The sequence below is a fragment of the Urocitellus parryii genome, chromosome 1 (assembly GCF_045843805.1).
Source record: "Urocitellus parryii isolate mUroPar1 chromosome 1, mUroPar1.hap1, whole genome shotgun sequence".
Taxonomy (NCBI): Eukaryota; Metazoa; Chordata; class Mammalia; order Rodentia; family Sciuridae; genus Urocitellus; species Urocitellus parryii.
The window spans coordinates 210,758,474-210,781,107 of record NC_135531.1 but is presented as its reverse complement, the minus strand read 5'-3'; positions in this window follow the sequence as shown (position 1 = coordinate 210,781,107).

The following is a 22,634-nucleotide window of genomic DNA, read 5'->3' as shown; positions in this document are numbered from 1 at the left end:
GTCTCAGAACTTTGAAAAATTAAATAACATAGGTGTATCAACTAGCAAAGGGAAGTTTGAAATACATTCTTTAAAAAGAAAAAGTATATATTACCAGGGTGATATTATAAAATGTTTCTGATTGCTAATATGCTTGGAACAGCAATTTTCAATTTTTGTCTTTAGGACAGTAACATTGGAAAATTACAGATTCATTTTAAACTCTCAATATATCATAAAATTAATAAAATTATTTAAAGTTGCATGATTTTAACAACAAAACAGAAGATAAGGGATCAAAGCTACAAAAGTGATTCGGAAAGACAGACCTGGGGACTAAGAGTATTATAGTAGGTATCAAATATAAAACCATAAAGGTCAAGAAAATGGACATTTGACAAATCAAAATTAGATTTGTTGAGATGAGAAATGAGAAATGAGAGTTATGACAAAAACTATAGAAAATTTTAATATTTATGAAATGGCTCAGAGTTCATAATATAGAAGAAACATCACTTCATCTTGATAAGATAGAGTTGAAGAATGTGAATGTTGACTAAATGAATGTCACATGAATTCCTTCATCCTAAAAATATCCTCAAATATATTTCACATTGTTTTTAATAGAGAAAAGCAAAGAGAAATCTTTATTATAAGTGCAAACAAATTATGTATTCATATTCTGGGAGAAACAGTGATCTTATTCATAAAATATAAAATTAGTTCATATAGATTTTCTAATTTATATAGGAACACATCTAATACACAATCACACAGATATATAAAGTATCGATCTATATTTGTGTGTATGTGTATGTGTGCACACTATTATTTTTTTTTCTAGCTAAAATACAAATTCTGGTTCTTTAAATGTTAACTAAAAGAAATTTAAATATTTATAGACTTTGTACAGTAGTGCATAACATTTAAAACTTCTTGTTCCACCCCAAAAGTTAACTTCATAGATGAGGTCTTATTATTAATAAAATGAAGATAGAATCTTTTACTGAAGATAAAATCTTTTACTAATTATTTATGGATTTACTAAGGAAATACATGCAAAACATTTAGCATAGTGCCAGGTATATAATAAATTTTTCATAAATTTAAATATTATTAAAAGAAAGAGTTATGAGAATTGGGGAATCAAAGGAGTAAACTACTAGTAATGCCTTTATACTTAATTGTAAACAGAGTAAAGTCATGACAAGGGAAAAATACAATATGGACAATTCTCATTTTTAATTTGATTAGTTGGCTTTATCCAAAATAAGGTCTACTATTAGCAAAAATTTCCACTTTTATGGTAAATTTATTGCATTATTTGTCTGATGCTTGTTTTGAACATTTTATATAGTGCTTACCACTCTACTGGAAGGAATCAGCATCAATTGCATACATTCTGACTGTGGGTACAACATAAGTTTTCCTCAAACTATATCAATTGATTTCTCCAAAAAGCCAGTTATCAAATATTCTAATGTTTGTGGCAGATTAATTCTGTATCTAGACAGAATTTATGCAAGTATAGAGTTTTGTGAATATTGGAAGTGGATAAAGACATGATGACGTTAAAAGTTTCTTTTTTGGGGGGTAGGGGCAGGGTCTAGGAATTCATTTTTTAAAAGTCTGTTTATGAAATTAGCTGCATAGACATGAAACTGTGATATTCAGTCTAAATTTCCCCATCTGGTCCGAAGAATAGTGTCTGTACAATCTCTTGCTAATACATAATAAACTATAACTTGCTATTCTCTTTGTATAATAGAGCAATACTTCTATTTAAAAATTTAGTATTTTATACCCATTTACTTATTATATTTCTAAATATATACAAAGATTTATTATTAGTATCTATGTTGGAATTTACTGACCACCACTTTCTTAGATATTGCAAAATGTTAGTTTGTAAGCATTACATAATTTTGCCAGTTTACCATTTTCAAAATTCAACATTAAGCTTTTAAAATCTTTGATAATGCTTTCTCTATTTTACTTTTTAATTGTATGAGCAAGCAGCTATGAAGACTAAAAACAAGAGAGGGCTAAAGTTTCATACAAATTGTAATTAAAAAATAAATTTTCTATAAACAATAAAATCCAGTTTTTGTTGTTTTTTTCCTTCAATAGTTTGCAGAATGTTTTATGTTTTAAGGTGGACTCTAGGTTTACATTTAAGTTCAACTATTCTAAATTTTAGTCACTTCCTAGGTAAGTATGGGTATTGTGATACTTGTGTCATAGGGTTGTTGTGAATAGAAGACCAAATAAGATTTTTATAAGGCATATAAGAAAAGGTATAGATGGTGTGGTGGGGCATGCCCCTAATCCTAGCAGCTCCAGAGGCTGAGGCAGGAGGATTACAAGTTCAGGGGCAGCCTCAGCAATTTATCTAGGCCCTAAGCAAATGGCAAGACCCTGTCTCAAAATAAGACCCTGGGGATGTGACTCAGTGGTTAAATGCCCCTGGGTTCAATCCCTAGTCCCACTCCCACTCCTCACCACAAAAAAGGTATAGATACTGAGAGGCCCTTTATCTGTTTGTTCAGCTTCTCTAAATTTCTTGCTTCTAGTGATGGTAAATGTTTTAGGTCAGAAGAATCTCTTTGCTATGAAATTGTTTGCTTGGTGAGAGTGGAGTGAAGGATTTCGGTAAGATACAAATCAACCTTGAGGGGCATCTCATCAATGGAGGTGTTATAGAAAATCTCAATGTCTCAAAGAGTCCTGTTCCCGAAGATACAAACTGATGGGACTATTGCCATAGAGGTAGAGAAGAAAGACCATTTGGAGAGGATGGGAGGTGAGATTGGGAGATTAAGATCTGAGAATCTTGGGGTCCACATATTAGAGAGGAGCATTATTATTGAAGTAGGAAGGGTAAATTGGTATCTTTATTTAACCTGAGAAAGTTCAGACAGGTGAGTGGTAGCTGATTGAGGACGGTGATGCCAGCCTGAACCTGTGTACACCCAGTAGTTATAGTGCATTGGTCTCAAGTAGCTTCAACTTGAATTAATCTCCCCATGATAGGAGGATGTTAGGAGAAGTTAGGAAGAGAAAGACTATGTCATTTTTGATTTTATTTATATATCCTGTGAAATTCTGAGGTATTTGAAACCGAAAAGTCACCTAATTTTATTTAGGACTAAAACATCATAGATTAAAAAGCAGCTCTGTGAGGAGAGAAAGAAGAGACCTGTGAGACTATTATAGCCTCAAGTAAGGGATGATGGCAGGTTGGACTCAGGTGGTGACACGGGAGAGGAATCAGCTTCTGGATATATTTTAAGGTGGGTTCCATGAGGAAAGGGAGAGAGGAATTAAGGGTAAGCCCTAGATTCCTTGGCTAAGCTGGGGGAACTTCATTATCAGCATTTTTTTTTAAAGTGAGCTGATGTATTTTGAGAAATAAATGAACACCCAAAAGGAAATGACAATTTTAACAACTATTGTACCTTTTTGTTTTCTCTTAATACTTTTTCTCTCTCAACTTTTTACTTTGAAAGATGTTAACTTCAACAAGAAGTTTTTAAAAATAATTCAATGGAGAACACTATGCTCTTTACCTACATTCACTAACAAGGAACATTTTGCCACATTTGCTGTTTTTCTTTCCATGTATACAACCAAACAAACACAGTTTTTCCCTGAAGCATTTGAAAGTATATTGTAGACATCATGAATCTGCTTCCCTCATATTTCAGCATATACTTACCGAGATCAAGTAAATTCTCTTATACAAGCACAGGGCCAGAGAAATTTAACATTGATTCAATGTTCCTAATCTGATAATGAAAATTTCTCAGTTGTTCAAATACTGTTTTTTTCCCCCACTTATCCTTAAGTCAATCAAGGATCAAGTTATGTTTCTTTAGTCTCCTTTAATCAGGGAAGGGGTTGGCAAACTTTTTGTGTAAAGGCTCGAAAGTAAGTAAATATTTTAGTCTTTGTGGGCCACATATGGTCTCTGTCGCAACTACTCGGCTTTGCTATTGTAGAGCAAAAGGAGCCACAGACAATATGTAAATGAATAAGAGTGACTGTGGGCCAATAAAACTTTATTTATGGACTCTGAAATTTGAATTTCATATAAAATTCATGATTCACAAAATATTATTCTTCTTTAGGTTTTCCCCCAACAATTCTAAAATATAAAAACCATTCTTAGCTTGTGCGCTGTACAAAAACAGGCTGCAGGCTGGATTTAGCCTGTAACTTGGCCTATAATTTGCTAACCCCTGATTTAGAATAGTTCTCTCACCTTTTTCTTCTTCTTCTTTTTTATAATATTGACAGTTGTTTTAAAGTCCAGAAAACTGTTATGTTGAATGTCAAAATCAGATTAGTCTGATTGCTTCTTCATTGTTAAATACAATTGAAACACGTTTGGCAAGAATACCACACAAGTGGTGGCATGTCTTTCTTGTGCATCACATGCCAAAAGATATAAATCAGCTTGAAGCTTCCATTCTTTTTAAAAATCTAGTTTTGTGAGTATAAGACAGGAGATTTCTTATTGATCTGCACATGTTCAAGTAGGAAGTACCTAGCAATATAGGACTTTTATCACGAAAAGTCCAAGAATAGGGAGATAGGAGAGAGAGTGCTGGTCTTGAAATCAGATAGACCTGGGTTCAAACCTTGGCTTCTTCTCTAGATGAGAACTCAGACTTGAATTTAGATGATGGTTTATCCTATGGCAAATAATAAATTCTTAATAAATGTTCATGTTTGTTGTTTAATCAATCATTGAATAAAGCAGTAGATCTCCAGTAGGAGGAGGTGCAACTAAGTGAGGAAAGAAAGGAGAGATTTGGTAATGAATAATGAATCAGAGAATAAAAGAGAAAAGAAGACAGAAATTGGTGAAGCAGTGAGATGTGGGATACAAGAGGAACACAAAAGCGGAAACACTGGACTGAGTTTCAGAGAGGGGACTAGTATGACTTACTACGTAAATGAAGTTCTCTTAAGGATGGCTCCACTCAAAAAATATAAAATACTTGGGAATCACCTTAATGAAATAGGTGAAAGATCTATACAATGGAAACTAGAGAACCCTAAAGAAAGAAATCCAAGAAGATCTTAGAAGATGGAAAGATCTACTTTGCTTTTGAATAGGCAGAATTAGTATTATCAAAATGACCATGCTACCATGCACAGTACATATTCAATGCAATTCCAATCAAAATCCTAATGGCATTCCTAAAAAAAAGCAGCCATGAAATTCATCTGGAATAATAAGAGACCCAGAATAGCTAAAGCAATCCTTAGCAGGAAGAGTGAAACAGGTGGCATCACTATACCAGACCTTAAACTATACACCAAGCAATAGTAATAAAAACAGCATGGCATTGGCACCAACACAGACTGGTAGACCAATGGTACAGAATAGAGGACACAGAGACTAACCCACAAAATCACAATTATCTTATATTAGACAAAGTGCCAAAAACATGCATTGGAGAAAAAATAGCCTCTAAAACAAATGGTGCTGGGAAAACTGGAAATCCATATGCAACAAAATGAAATTAAACCCCTCTCTCTCACCATGCACAAAACTCCACCCAAAATGGATCAAGGACCTAGGAATAAAACCAGAGACCCTGCATCTAATAGAAGAAAAAGTAGGCCCTAATCTCCATCAGGTGAGATTAGGCCCCAACTTCCTTAATAAGAATCCTATAGTGCAAGTATTAAAATAAAAAATCAATAAATGGTATGGATTCAAACTAAAGTTTCTTCTCAGCAAAAGAAACAATCAGCAAGGTGAATAGAGAGCCTACATCTTGGAAGCAAATCTTTACCTCTCACACATCAGATAGAGCACTAATCTCTAGGGTTTAGAAAGAACTCAAAAAGCTAAACACCAAAATAACAAATAACCCAATCAATAAACGGGCCTAGGACCTGAACAGACACTTTTCAGAAGATGATATACAATCAATCAACAAATATATAAAAAGTGTTCATCATCACTAGCAATTAGAGAAATGCAAATCAAAACCACTCTAAGATTTTATCTCACTCCAGTCAGAATGGTAGCTATTACACATACAAACAATAATAAGTGTTGAAGAGGATGTGGGGAAAAAGGTACACTCATACACTTCTGGTGGTACTGTAAATTGGTTCAGCTAATATGGAAAGAAATATGGGGATTTCTTGGAAAATTGGGAATAGAACAAACATTTGAAGCAGCTATCCCTCTGAAAGTCTATACCCAAAGGACTTAAAAACAGCATACTACAGGACACAGGCATATCAATGTTTATAGCAGCACAATTCACAATAGCTAAACTGTGGAACCAACCTAGATGCCCTTCAGTAGATAAATGGATAAAAAGAAATGTGGCATTTATAAGCAATGGAATATTACTCAGCAATAAAAGAGGATAAAATTATGGCATTTGCAGGTAAATGGATGGAGTTAGAGGAGATAATACTAATAAATTTAGCCAATCCCAAAAAACCAAATGCAGAACATTTTCTCTGATATAAGGAGGCTGATTCATAGTGGAGTAGGGAGGGGGAGCATGGGGGGAATAGATGAACTCTAGATAGGGAAGAGGAGTGGGAAGGGAAGGGAGAGGGCATGGGGTTAGAAAGGATGGTGGAATGTGATGATCATCATTATTCAAAGTACATGTATATAGACACAAATTGGTGTGAATATGCTATGTATACAACCAGAGATATGAAAAATTGCGCTCTATGTGTGTAATATGAATTGCAATGCATTCCGTTATTATATATAAATTTTAAAAAATAAAAAAAGGATAGCTCAGAATTGGTGCCATAGTTAAAGAGATACCAAAGTAGATAATTCTTTTTTGAGGTTCTTTGAGTTTCTGAGAAAATATCAGCACTGGCTGTTTTCTCTATTTGGCTTTTTAAGGATGTTGACTGACTATTCACAATGTCAGACTAATGAAATCTCAGAGGGGACAGGGGTAGATTTGAATAAACTTGGGTCAATCAGGAAGAATAGCCCATGGTAATTAATGAGCTTGAGAAAAGAGCCAGTGCTATTCTTGAGAGAAGCATCTGGCAACCTTCCATTCTACACTTTGATTTCAAGATGATTTCAGATTTAGTTCTTGTAATTCACAACAGGCTAGAAATTGGCAGCTGTTTCTTAGACCAGATGTAGTTTTCATTAAAAGATGTTTTGATCCAAAATGGTTCTCCTCAAGAACAGCAAAGGAGGGAATAAAGGCTTATCCAGGCATTATGTTAAGATAATTTTTAAATTTGTAATATTATGAATTAGAAATAAGTATCATACAGCATGACAGAATTCAGAGATATGGCAAGAAAGTCAAGTGGTCTAGAAGAAAGCAAGGTTATAGTCCACAGGCATATGTCAGTATAGGAAATTAGAAATCAAATGGCTACCCCTAAATTAAATGATTCCAATTTGATTTTTGGAACACACAATAGAAGGAACATGTATCTTTAACTATGGCATATATCTACTCATAATTGTGTGTTTTACACTCTACAATGTCTACGCAACTCTAAGAATCCATATACTCATGAATAATTTGTGAAAGTGTTTGAAGGTAGGGTAGTGTCTTATAGAGTATTAGTTCCCATATTTGTTTATCAATCGTTAAGTGATATGGTCCAGAATATAAAAATAAGTGAAAAAAAAGACTCTCCATCAGCCAAATTAAACACTGAAAAATCTACTCAATGAAGCTTATGTGTACTTTATACCAGTCATAAATGTTTATTTCATCTAGAAAATAAATGGTATGGGTGATACAGTCTGAACTTAGAGAAACTTATAGAAGAATGCCTCCTGTTTGAACATTGCTATAAACAATATTGGCCTCTTAAAGATATGCCTTAATTCCTGGAACCTGTGGCTATGTTATCTTGTATGGCAAAAAGGACTTTTGCCCTAAGATTCGAGATGGAAAACTCCTGCATTATACAGGATGGTGTGACGTAATTACATACGCCTTGCCTGACTGGGGTCAGAGGGAGGTGCAGCAAGGAAAGTATAACCAGGGAGATGGGAGTTTGAAGGCACTGAGGGCAGAGCGAGGAAGGCTCAAGATCCAATGAATATGGGTGCCCTCTAGGAGCTGGAAAAGGCAAGGAAACTGTTCTGCCCTAGAGCATCTAGAAAGAATGCATTCTTCTTGGGAACTTGGCCTGTCCTCACTGAGTCCCATGTTAGATTTCTAACCTAGAGAATTGTCAGATAATAAATTTTGTGTTGTTTTAAGTCAAATAAATGTGTAGTAATTTGTTGTAGTGCAATAAGAGATAAATATGGCTATTGATGCTTTGTATGGGGCCAGAAACCTATTCAACTATACACTTCATCATGTCCTAGTCACTCAAATGAAGTAATGGAAATGTTTTTCTCTTTATACATCCATGTGTAATGTGGCCATAATTCCCTCACTAATGCACTTCCATAAACAAAAATAACATGAAAATAAGAAGTAGCATCAACATAAGATCACAATCTTATTTTAATTGAGCAACTTGCTTGATTTTTGGTCTCAAATCAAACTTGGTTCATGATTATTTTTGTAAATGGAAAAGTCATTTTATCTGTAACCCAAAGATTTAATCAGCAGTAGAAACTAAGTTGTAGAATTTAATCAAAAGAAGTAGCTCCTTCAAAATGCAATTAAGAAATATTTATCACCAGAAACCAAGCTGCAAAGCAGATTTTACCATGTATGTTTTCATGGAAATGGAAATTGAGGCAATTATTTTGGAGTATAAGTCCTGAGAGGTCATTGAGTCTAGTGCTTGCCAAAGCTGGCCATGAATAATTTTGGGGAGCCTTTTAAAAGTAAAGAGTACCTGATTCCATCTTAGATTTATTAACTCAGACTTTTTGTAGTGTTCCTGGCATTTTAATATTTAAAAAGAACTCTACAATGGATTCTGATTGAAGGACAAGTATTTTGAATCCAGTAAGTCCAACTATCCACTTAAAGCATTCATTCCCTTTACCATCTCAAATTGTTCAGCAAATGTGTGAGGACACAAGGAAATGGTCAGAATTTATTGTTCTACCAGTCCATAAGTGTAGTGATTTTTAGATACAGAAGACATTCAAAATTTAGAGCCAGGGAAAATAACACATAACAGCCTAATAAATGCTCATAAATCCTCTTTTTTGAACTCTTCTAATAACAAGAGGTACATCCTCTGTACGGCAGCCATTCTGTTCTGTTCTCTGCTCTGTCATCATATAGCCCTCAAGCTTTGTTTAATTTTGGAAAAATTATCTGGTAGAAAAAATAATCTCTCTTATTTTTTCAGTCTATTTAATGCTAATTTTTTAAAAGAAAAAGATATCTCATTTTCTATAATTATTCTTTAAAATCCCATGTCTAAAATATCGGAAAAAATGGTGATAAAATTAAGCAACTACCATGTTCCAATTATTTTTTTTGGCATGAAAACTGCATTTAAATCATCAAAAGTTATTGGTAAAATTTAAGTTTTATTAGTTTATACATCAGAGCTATTTTATTCTTTGAGGATTTTCATGTACTATAACTGGCTAAGGACTGATCAACCATTATGTTATAATTTCATCAAACTATATGGTAATAGTAAGTGAATACTGCTATTCTCTCTCTCACAGGTAGAGAGAGTTACATCCAGTTAGTACACCTAGAGTGTGTATACTGAGCTACACACTCTGTCAAAATACTCTGATATTCTTGGTTTGGGGAACTGAATAGTCTCAATGATGAATTTCTGCCCATTTACAGTAAGAGAAGGAAGAAAATTGCTGGATATGTAGAGCTGAAATTGCCTCAAGACAGAGTTACCAATGTCTATTCTGGAACTTTTGTGCTTCATTCATGACCCTCAACTCTTGTATTCACATGAGACATGGTTTTCCTACATGCATTACACTTCTGTATTCATTCAGCTTCTGAGTTCTTCTCTGTATCTTGACATTTTTCCTCCTTTCTACCATTTTCTTTCCTTTTATCATAGAATACACTTATCTTAAATAGCTCAATTATAATAGAAATTGGACACTTACTTTACTAATTTGGATAACATAAAGAGTGTATGATAATAAGAGAATTTGTTTTCTTTTAGTTACTTCAGCACAAATTCTTCTTTGGTTTTCAAGGTTGGTATTTCCCCTTGTCATCCATCAATACTTTGCCAACGATAAATATCCTGCAAGCTATGTCCATAAAAATTTGCCAGATGAGAATCGATAAACTGTCATTAACACCTATTAAACATCTCTCCTCAGGCCAGATATTTCAATCACTGTCATCTGCTATCTTTATTACTTTTTGCATAAACCTTTTATTATAACAATGTTAACATACCTAAAAATAGAGACTAGATTAATAAATTCCAACAATTATCAATATTTTACTCATCTTAGAACCAAAAAAATTGATTAATCATATGACATGCAAAGTATTTATCATTTGTGTGATGTTGTGACTTTGTTATTTTACATATGCTAATATTTTAGGAAGATATTTATTAGAGATTTAGCTAGACTTTGAATTCTCTGAAACAAATCTTTATACTGTCATTCAAAAATATTTCCAATATATAGCAATTTACATGAAGTTGGGTGAAGCTGTATTTAATGTATTTAACTAAACTCTTTTGAGTTTTCCCAACTTAAGATAACTTTAGAAATTGAAATTTACAACTTTTGATAAAAGCAAAGAGTATTCATTCACTTTTATCTACCTACTATTTGTAGTTATCTCATCTTTATTTAGAATGAAGTTTAAGGGTGATGGCTCTGCAGATTTATTTGTTTTGTATCATCAAGTGTTTTTTTGCAGAAGAAATACAAAAATTTAATCATGTAAAATTGTGAATAATATTATTTAATTTTTTACCCAAAAGACATAATGAAGAATGAAATGGAATTGTGTTTACACAACAATAAAGGTAGATTCTAATGTAAAATGAGAAACCAAAGCAGTTCAAATTGAGCCTTGTGCTGTTGGTTAATAAGTGTCCTAGTTGATGGTGTTGTATAAAAAGTTACAATTCTGAGGATATTTATAATAAGAAAAATATGATGGTTTGATATGTTTTCCAGGTCTCTATTCAATTGTCATGCAAGGATGGGATGACAATTTTGTCATTATGGTTGACTCTGAGTAAGTAGCTTATTGCATGATATCATATTACAAAAGTCCTGCCTTTTCAAAATATCCACTAGTGGCCCAATCCAATAACTGAAAATTTTAATTAATAAATACATTGGGTTATAATGTTGAATACTTAAACAGTATAATTTCATTATTTGGAAAAGAAAATTCTGATTCATGTTGGAATGAAGAATGAAGAAACACTAAGGTTTAGCTGAGAAAATATCCTTGAGTTAAAATCTATTTATAAACTCAAGTACAATTAAATAGATTCCTTTTGGCCTGGATTAGATTTGAATAGAGGTTGAAAATCATGAATTTAACAGTCAGTATTTTGTGAACTTTGATCTGTGTTCCACATTGGAGTTCTTGAAGGAAGTACAGTCTTATTTTAAAAGACATTTAAATAAATTTGCCAAATTCATTCAAGTTGATACATTAGACATACCATGAAGTTTAAGTAAAATATAGACATAAAAAGAACTGTTAGTATTTAAAACTTTTCTAAACAAAGGAGCTAAGGAAATATTAAATATAATTTTATTATCTTAAGGATATGTTTCTTTTGAGTACCCAATCTTATGCAAAACCTTATCCTAATTTCGAAGGGAGTAGATGAATAAGACTTGATATTTGCATGAATGATCTGGTATTTCCTGCAGTGTAGTTATTCCGAGAATCATTGTCTTTGGGCCAGAGGTACAGGTAAGATAAATTGAGTTGCAGAACCCAAACTTGTTTTCAGAGTTATGGGGCAACTGTTCAGGTACTAAAAAGGAGATATGGCTCATTAGAAGGTGTTATGACTTAGAGGTGAGGTGCCCCAAAAAAGCTCATGTGTGAGATGATTGGAGAAAGTTTAGAGGTGAAATATCTGGGTTATGAGAGTCAATCAGTAAATTAATTCCCTGAAAGGGATTAACTGAGTGGTAGCTATAGGCAGGTAGGATGTGGCTGGAGACGGTGGATCCCTGAGGGCATGCCTTGGAGATTTATATTTTGTCCTTGTTAAGTAGAGCTCTCTCTTTGCTTGCCGGGTGCGGTGTTCCCTGCTGAAAGGCGAGTGATGGGAGATGAAGATTCAACCAAGAGATTTAATTGGAGGGGGCTGTTACCCGAAGGGGAAGAAAAGGAAAGGCTGAAGCTGAGAGAGGAGAGAAGGGCAGAGAGCAGAGGAAGAGAGCAGAGAAAAGGGCAGAGAGAGGAGAGGAAGGGGGCAGAGAGCTTGCGCTTGGTTTAAAAAGGGTTGCATAGGTGACGTGGCAGGTGCTGATTGGCAGGATGACTCAAGAACAGCCAGGGGACACTATGTCCTGCCGGGATTGGTCAAGAGAACCTATGAATTCAGAGAGGAGGGGGAGGGGTAAGGGATTCCAGTGCTGTTCTCTGGAGACAGAAGCTTAACTTCTTCAGGGAATCTCCCACACACCCAACACCTGATGCTTTTCTTCACCACACTCTTCCGCCATGATGTTCTGCCTCATCTTGTGCCCCAAGGAATGGGACTGGCCATTTATGGACTGAGACCTCTCAAACAGTGAGCCCCAAGTAAGCTTTTCCTCCTTAAAATTGTTCTTGTCAAAGTAGCAAAATTGCTGATTAAAACAGAATGTGTCTATGTGACACTGAATCATTAGAATCAGGAGTATAGCCATTGGCAGGATTAATTCCATTCTGATCTAGATAATAACTGAGAATATTTTTAATATCATAGCTAGACCAAACCAAATTTTCTTACGTAGTTTGGAATGGTCCAGTGTATGATAATTGGGCAAATGTAAGGGGAGGGGAGAGATAGAGAGGAGGGGTGCAGCTAGCTAGAGTGGTAAAGCCAGGGAAAAACAAATTCTAAGGCACTGTCACAGGCAGAATAATGGAAAGAGCTGCACATCCTACTTCCTGGAACCTGTGAAGATGTTACCTTACATGGTAAAGGGGAATTAAGGTTGCAGATAAGGTAACCAATCAGCTGGCCTTGACATAGGAAGGTTATGTCTGATTATCGTGGTGGGTCTAATGTAATCATTAGGGTTTTGACAAGTGGCAGAAGGAAACAGAATGAGAAAACCAGGGGAATGGCAGGTGAGGAGGACTTGACTCACTGCTGCTGGCTTAGAAGATGAAAGAAAAAGGTTTCAAGCAAATTGGGTGGCCTCAAGAAGTAGATTCTTTCCAAGAGTCTGCATAAGAAACCTAGTGCTGCCAACATCTTGCTTTAGCTCAACATTATCCATTTTGTACTTCTTACTTCCAGCACTGTAAGAATAAATCAGGGTTAAGTCATAAAGTTAGTTAGTAGTTTGTTACAGCAGCCAGATTATCAAAACTACGGAAGTCAAATTCTTTGAGCTTCATTTTCCTGAAATCTAAAAAGAGGATTTTAATATTCACTTCTCAACATTTACTTCAAAATCTTATTTCAAAACTTAGATGGTGTAATGTATTTTTAGTATATTTGTACTGTAATTACAATGTATTGTAATGTATTTCTACTGCTGTATTGGACAATCAAGCCACAGTTTACAAATCATTTCAGATAGCATTTAACAGAGTTCCACATCAGAAGCAAATGTCTAAGGTGCAGAGTTGTGAAATAGAACAGAATTTGACAGCTTAGACTGAAAACTGGCTAAGGGCAGAAGTTAAGGGTAGAAAGTAAATGGAAAAAATTTCAAGCAGGACAAAGAATACCTTGGGGAAGAAGACTAGGAAAAAATCACAAAACCACAAAGTGTTTATTTTAGGCCTGGAGTTGTTTATTTGATGCACAAGAGAATCCTATGGCGTTTTAACTATTTCCATTTTATCCACGAGGTCAGAGGAAATTAATTCGCATAATTCACACAACTAGTTAAGAGGTAAAGCTGGAATTCAAGCATGGGCAGTCTGGCTTCAGAGTTCATGCTCCTTATTTTTGAATTCTGATGAAATTGCAATATCTGAATTATATTTTTCAGTTTTATATTCTATGGAGATTTTAGTGAAGATACAATATATTAATTTAAAATAAGCAAAAATATTATGTTGATTCTTTTGAGTCATACATTAGATTTATTTTGACATAATTATAAGAGTGTGGAATATAATCTGCTTTAATTCAGTACCAAGTCCTGCTCTGTCCCCCCTCCCCCTTTCCTTTCCTTTACTGATATTTCTAATCAGAAAAAATTGAAAAAAATATTGGGTGACTATTTTGCTGAAAATATATTGTAGACACTTGCTTTATATGTGATCACCATTCTCTGGTATGCTTGGGAGAGAGTCTAATATTATGAGTAGTGTCCCTTATAGAAGAGTCAGAACTCATATTCTCAGGACCTCTCTTTGTGGGACCATAGGCACATAACCTAAGTGGGCCAATTGGATGCATGTATGTGAGGCTTTAATTTGGAGAAAACAGACAATGCTTGGAACTTCTGTTTTGCTCTCATCTGGTTCTGGTGATAAGATCATTTTTGTGATGAAACAGTGGTATCAGTGATATGCTCACAAAGCAAATCCTAGGCCTGATCTTTGGTGGCAGTTTCAAAGGTAATATTAACTATAGTTGCAATTTTCTGTCCGTGATTTTGGACCTTTTTTTTTTTTTTTCCCTTAAATCCTGGAAGCTTAGTCTCTGGTCTGTTTCTCCAGCCTTCCCCACAATTCTATAAATTATCTCATATTCAATAAATTCCTTTTCTGCCTAAGTTAGTCAAAGAGGATTCTGCTGCTTACAGCTAAGAACCATGATCAAGAGAAGAAAGAGCACCAAATACACATTTAAAAAGTGAAATTTTTGATCTTTCTTATTTTTTAAAACAAGCAATTATCAATAAGGATTTTTTTCCATCACTGTTTTAGCTTCCTGCATACATTTTGGTGATTGTGTTTTTCCTTTTATTCTTGGCAAGAACTTTTTCTTGTAATTCTACTTTAGCACATTATTTATTTTGGATTTTGTTATATCATTTTCCTCTTTTCATGATTTCCCCCAGGTTTCTTACTTTTGTTGATTTCTAATTTAAATCTATTGTGGTCAGAGATCATACCTTATATGATTTCAATCCATTTAAATCTAGTGAGACTTGTTTTATGGTTTGACATATCATCTATCCTGGAGAATATGACTTTTGTGTATAATATTGGGTTTTGAAGACACCTTTTAGGTCTTCTTGGACTATAGTGTCATTCAAGCGTTTTATTTCCTGGCTGATCTTCTGCCCTACCGCTCTCTCTGTTATTGTAAGTGGGGCATTAGCATCACTAATTTTCATTGTTGTCTATTTCTTTATTTCCTTAGGTTTGTGTTTCATGTGTTTTGAGCTCTGTTGTTAGGAGTATATATGTTTATAATTGCTATATCTTCTTGATAAGTTTGATCCTAGCATTATAAAATTTTCTTTTTCTTGTTGTCAGTAAAAAAAATTGTCTTAATGTCTTTTTTTTCTCATATTGGTGCAGTCACTTAAACTCTCATGTTATTTTTCACAGTATATTGTTTTCCATCTTTTAACTTTCAACCATTTGTATCTTTGAATCTAAAATGTATCTTTTGTAGACAGCAAATAGTCATTTTTTAAAGTCTTTTCTGCCAATATCTATCTTTTTTTCAATGTGTTTAATTTGCTTCATTTTGTTGTGATTATTCAAACTTAACACTTATGTTTATAATTTTTCTACTTGCTTTTTAAATGTTATGTCTTTTTTCTCTTCTTTCCTTCTTTGCTGACTTCTGTTTCTTGTTGATTTATCTATAACTGAAGCAATTTTCTAATAATCACCTTTAGTTTCTTTTAAACAGATTTCATAGAGTTCTTTGAACATATTCTTTGTGGCTTATTTAAAGTATTTTTCTAGTAAATCCAACATCTGGAACTGCATAGTTTGTATTGATATTTTTTTCCCTACCTAAATGCAAAACTTTCCTGTTTGGGTATTTTTCTGAATTTTGTTGCAGTTGTTGAAAACTAAACATTTCATGTATTGTAATATGATCTAGAGTACAGCCACATCTCATTCTACCCCAGGATTCTCATTTCATTTATTTTTGACTGTTGTTTGTTTAGTGACTTTATTGGACAGTTTTTGTAAAGTCTTTATTTCTTGTAGTGTGTGACTGCTGAATTATCTGCTTGATTAATTTAGTGGTTACTGAATGATTGGTTAGAGATTTCCTTAGATATCCTAGAATAATAATTCTTCTATCCCTTTTTGAATAACTCTCTATGTGTGTCTTGTGTGAATGCACCCTTTTTATTCTCTAGCACTTAATAATTCTGCTTTAGTTTTTATTCTCTGCTTGCACATAGCCTCAATATCAGTTGAAGGTGAGAAAGTGTAGCTGTAATAGTTAATCTTACATGGCAACTTTGCAAAACTATGGTACCCAGTTATTTGATCAAATATCAGTCTGTGTTGTTTTGAATGTATTTTGTAAGTAAGATTATCATTTAGATCATTAGACCTGAAGTAAAGCAGATTGGAAGGGCCTCATTCAATGTCTTCATGACTATTGGGAAAAAACTGAGATCCCCTAGGTGGAAGGAATTTTACCTCTGTATTGTCTTTAGTCAAGGCTGCAAATCAACTCTTCCTTGGATCTTTAGTCTAACTGGTCTGATTTCAGATTTGTTGGTCTCTATCCCCTAATTGCATGAGATAAATCTTTAAAATAATTTTCATATGTACATTCTATAGATTCTTTTTCACAAGAGCATCCTAAGATTTGTGCCTTTCTAGGTATTGTTTTAGCACTTGAATAGATGTGGCCTTATAGCCATCAGGAATGTTTTATGGCTTTTCAAAATCTCCCACGGGCAACTCCTGATCTTCATTTAAGGATTTTGGTCAGATTATTCTATGCTCTTTGTATTATTTCTTTAGCCAGGTATGATGTAGAAAAATTGTCACTGATTGTTTTCAACAAATGCCCTAAGATTGAGGTATTCTTCAAACCAGCTTTAGGTAGTAATAATGCACTCTAAATGGGTATTTTCCAAGGATTTTAGTTAATGCTATGGAGATGTTACTTAGTGAGAAGCACCCAAACTTTTGCCTTCTCTGGTGATCTGCAAGCCTTCTCATTTACACATCTGTTATGATTGTGAAGCTACTAATTTTCAAAGTGACAGTGAATTGGAAGAGGGTGGCAGGAAAAAGTGAAGTTACAACTGTTTCAACGGTTTTCCTGAAAAAATACTACCTAGATTGTATTAATTTTATGGAGGGAAAAGATTTACTGATATTCTCATTCTAGCTTTCAGCTAGCTCTTCCTTTACAAGTGTGTGTTCATTTTCTATGATGATGTGGAGCAAATTCCTAGAAGTGGTTCTCTGAAGAGTGGGGTATCTATCTATTGAAGTAAAGAAGTGAAATGTGAATTTTCACACTTTAATTTTTGTAATTATGGGCTTTTGGAAAATTCTAAAGTGACATATTCCTTGTTGAATTAAATTTAAAAAGTAAAACAAAAAATGGCAAAGTAAAAAGAACAACAAACACCTATCTGTAAAGTCATCAAATTATGATTAGTATTTTCATGGGATAACAGGACTATGGTTTTCTTCTTTCTTCCTGCATTCCCTTAGTTTCTACATTTTTTTTCTGAATTTAAACATTATCAGTTTTTATAATAGTGTTTTTAAAAAAATAGTAGGAAATACAATGTAGGTTTTTATGTCATAGCTAATTTTATAGAACAATGCAAGTGAAAGAAATCAGATATTATTTGGTGGCCTATTATTTGCCTACCAATATTAAAGTCATTTGTTTTCATGTCAATTATATAAAAATAAATTAATTTGATTCTGAAGTACACATAAATTTAATATGAAGTATCAGTTTAAAATTTCTTGTTCTCTTTTAAAGGCATAAAACACTTAAAATACTCTTAAGAACATAGGGTTTAAGATTATTTTAAGAGAATTGGAACAGCTACCCTTTTTATTTCATTTAATATCTTCTTAATCGACTCAATTATTTGGATAATTGCACTCACTTTTAATTTCACTTTACATTCTAAAGTAAAGATGTAGAAATGTGTTATTTTTTTTATATCCAACAATAATGTCTTTCATGGTCATGCTTTACACAGTGTATTAAAATTAAAAAGCCTTGGAGTGTGTTCTGAGATCTCTGATGGCTTGGTAGTTGCTAGCTATGCAGTCTGGGAAGGGTTTACTTAACTCTTTTGTACCTGAATACCTAATCTGCAGGTGGGTTATAAGAATACCTCAGAGTATTGGTGTGAGGATTAAATAAGTTATAATAAGTCAGTATTTGACAGTTTAGGTATAGTAAATAAATATTTTTTCTTGATAGTTATGATTAAAATATTACAAATGCAACACTTCTCTTCAATCACTTTTACTTACCACACTTTGATCACTTCTCTCTCTCTTGCTCCATATTTTTAGTAATATCTTAATTCCTTAACATGGCGTGTAAACCCTGAGATGTTCTGGATCTTTACTATTGTACTCTATTAGTCTTTCAGGGATGTCATAGCCATCTGCCAGAGAATGGGTGCCTAACCTAAGGAATTTATTTTCTCTTAGTCCTAAAGCCTGGAAAGTTAAGACCATTCTGTTAGCAGGATTAGTTTTGGGTGGGGTCTCTCTTTCTGGATTGTAGATAGCTGCCTTCTCCCCTGGCCTTTCCTCTGTGTGCGTGTGAGAGAAATGTCTGGTGTCTTTCCTCTTTTTATAAGGACACAGGTCCTATTGGATGAGGGCCCCATCCTTACAGCTTTATTTAAACTTTATCACCTTTCAAAAGGTCCTATCTCCCAATACAGTCACAACTGGGTTTAAGCTGAAGCTTAAGCACATAAATTTTGGGGGACACAGTGGAGTCCATAAGATAAAGTATTTAGGATTAGGCTTAGCTGAAAGTGACAGAAAACCCCAGTGGATTAGAAACAGACGTTTATTTTGTCTTTCATGTGAATATAGGTGGTTCTGAGATGATATATCTCTCCACAGAGTCAGGGCCCCAGGCTTCTTCTGTATTGTTGCCTCCCTCCAACATGAAGCTTCACTTTATAGTTAGAGGCAGCTCTGGCCAGTTTAACCATCTTCCGGTAGAAGGAAGAAAGAAAAGGAGAAAGGTTCATTCACTTTATTTTAGCCACTCTGGAAGCTACACACACCATTTCTAGCAAACCATCGTCTAGAATGCAGGCATGTCACGCACCTGCCTATGAGGAAGGCTGGGCCACACAGTTCTTTATTTGAGGTAACTGTTCTGATACTGAGGAAAATGGGGATAATACATGTGGGAGAACTAGTAGCAGCCTATACTACAGCATATTCTAGGCCCTTTTAAAATTTTAAATCTTTTCTGCTCTTTCCCACAAGTACCCTCAGCTTTATTTAACCTGGATTGCCTTTCTTTTCTTCTTACTCTTGCTGGTTTATTATCTTCATGTTTGATGATGCTATTTTTTGGTTTAGGAATGTACATCCTGTTTAAGGTGGATATATAGCACTTGCCCATCAAGTGTTTGCAGGAGAGGGAAAACATTTCATCTTTCTGCAGAAACTGGTAAAAAAAAATTCATTGAAAGAAGTTTTCCTCTGAATAATCATACTATACTCTGAACCCTAGTCACTGACAGAGCTGTTTCCTAAAGTATAAAAATGCCTGATTTATGATTGTTCTGGTGAGTCATTTGTATGCAGTACATCACTGTTGATCATGGTAATTTTAAAGAAAAAAGAACTTGCTTTTCAAAAGAATGTTTAAGGTTTTACTTATAATTCTCCCAAGCAAATTATGTCAATTCTGTAGTTTGTTTTGGTGTGTATATTGCCTAGATTGCAGTAGACAAATATTCTTTCACTGTTTTTAGTATACGGCTATTTTCATTGTTATAATAATTATTTGCTCTAGTTATAAAAAGTTCTTAATATTTACTTTATATACTAAATATTATTGTCTTTTCATTCCATGAGTATTTTTAAAAAAGTTGCTTTTTTTTTTCAGGGGGACCAGGGATTGAACGCAGGGGTACTCAACCACTGAGCCACATCTCCAGCCCTATTTTGTATTTTGTTTAGAGACAGGGTTTCACTGAGTTGTTTAGCACATTGCTTTTGCTGAGGCTGGCTTTGAACTTGTGATCCTCCTGCCTCAGCCTCCTGAGTTGCTGAGATTACAGGCATGTGCTACCATGCCCGGTGGTTATTACTATTTTTAAAGTCTTAGAAAATCTTGTGTTAATGTCTTTAAACACATTTTCTAGGTAAAATAACAATTGGATATTTTTCAACTCTTTCACTTTACTTAAAAATTTTCTTTAAAATTTTTTTTCCAGTATGGTCAGAATAATTGTTACTAGGAAGGTAATGATTATTAAGAGAATAGAATCTTAATCAGTCATGAGTCACATGACTTTCTATTTTGTATCTTACTGAATTCCATAGTCTTCTATTTTTAAATATCTCCATTACAAACAGATACTTCATAGAGCACAATTTTGGCTAATGTGTCTTTTTGTTTTGTGGTATTTGAGTTTATTCAGGCTGCTATAATACTGTACACTGGGTGGCTTATAAACAACAGGAATTCGTTTCCATAGACGGGGAAGTCCAAGACCAAGGCACTGGCTGACTCTGTGTCTGGTGCCAGCCTTCTCACTATGCTTTCAATTGTTGGAACATCAAGGGGATTCTCTGAGGCCTCTTTTTATAAAGGCTTGATCCTATTCATGAGGGTTCTACTCTCATGACCTATAAACCCCCCCAAGGCCCCATCTCCTAAAGCATCATCTTGGCAGTTAGGACCATGTGAATTTTGGAGCCCCCAAAGAGTCTATAGCATGTGGGTTCTATCTGACAGGATGGGAGAGGTTATTTTGGGGGGAACAGATAGTTGAATAGATGATCACAGCAGAGTTTATTTCCTACCCATGCTGCATGTTTAGTGGAGGAAGGTAAAGCTCAACAGAGGCACTCAGGGACCCACAGTAATGGAGGCTATAACACAGCCTATACTTCCATAGTCTCAGGGCAGGAGAAAGAGATTGTGCTTTCCAAGATCTATCCCAGAAGTGACATAGGTCATCTCCGATTGTGTTTATTTTCCAGAGTAAGTCAGAAGGCCTCACTGAATTCAGAAGGGTAGGCCCAAACCAGGATGGGGACGTAATCCTCCCTAGGAAGATAAATCAAATAATTGTGAACTATAATATAGTCTACCACAGTCTTGGGACAGACAGGGTTTTGCTCTTGTGAAATGTTTGGTGGTATAGAAATAAAACATGATGTAAACTTTCAAAGGAATATTTCATGGGACACACAGATTGACTGAGTTGAATTATCTGCTGCTAAATAGGTGAGAGTTTATGGATGAGTGGGACTTACAAAATTTTAGTCTAGGGCTTGGTAAATGGACTCAGGAAACTTTTGCAGACCTCAGAAACAAATTAATTGAATTTAAGCTTATTTTACAAGACAGTGGTCAAGAAAAATTGCAAATATGTTAACCCAATTAAATGATCGCTCTTTGGAGTGAGTAAACTGGGCATTCCTTAGATTTGTGCCTGAATTTTCCAGCCGAATCAATACAAGTGTTCCATAACTGAAAGAAACTAAAATGCTTAGTGACTGATATGAACATTATACATTTTTCTTAAAAATGTTCCCAAATACTAAAATATCGAACCACAAACCTCATTCCTTTGTTTATCATTAAAAAAACTGTTTAAGTGATGACAATCATAGTCAATGAAATTTTATGACTTTTAAAAATAATAGATAAATATAATTATTTTTAAATTTTACTTAGTTATTAAGTTTCTATGTGTCAGGAGTTGTAAATTAATTATCTTTAATTTTCACAAAGCCTTGTAAATATTAACCCCATTTGAATAAAAAAGTGAGGTTAGGAAAGGTAAATAAATTTCCTAGACTTCCCAGTAAAAGCATAAATGCTTGAGACTGAAGCTTAAATTGGTGTAATGCCAAACATGTAAAAGTCAGCCGTTTCCCCCTCTGTATCACACCACATCTTTCCACTAACTACACAAAAACCAAGGTGCTCTGTTTTCTTTTAATATTTTGATTTTGATCAATGTTGCCACCAGTGCAATTAATTAACACTCTCCAGATACAATTTGCTCCTGAAAGAATGTGAAGTCTGGGTGAATTTCTCTGATTCTTCATTGAGCTCTTTCCTCTTTGTCTTATATACTGCCATCCTGTGTTGAGGGTAATTTGTTTCCTGTGATAGATTTTTAACGAAATTTCTACTAGTGCTAAGTTTATGAAGAGGAGTTCTAAAGACCAAACTGCATAAGCTTAAAAGACTAACATTAGTCGGTTTTCACAAGATTTTGAAATTACAAATTAATATATTAATTCCTCCCATTACCTTTTTTACTTTGCTAATTTAGGTAGTTTTAACACTATATGAGATTCTGTTTAAAAAAATATGCATCAACACTCTAGAAATGAGAAAATTGAGAAATGTTAAGGCCAAATGGCATACATATTCCAAATAAAAATCTTATTTTAGTCTTCTCAATATGCCTACGTCAT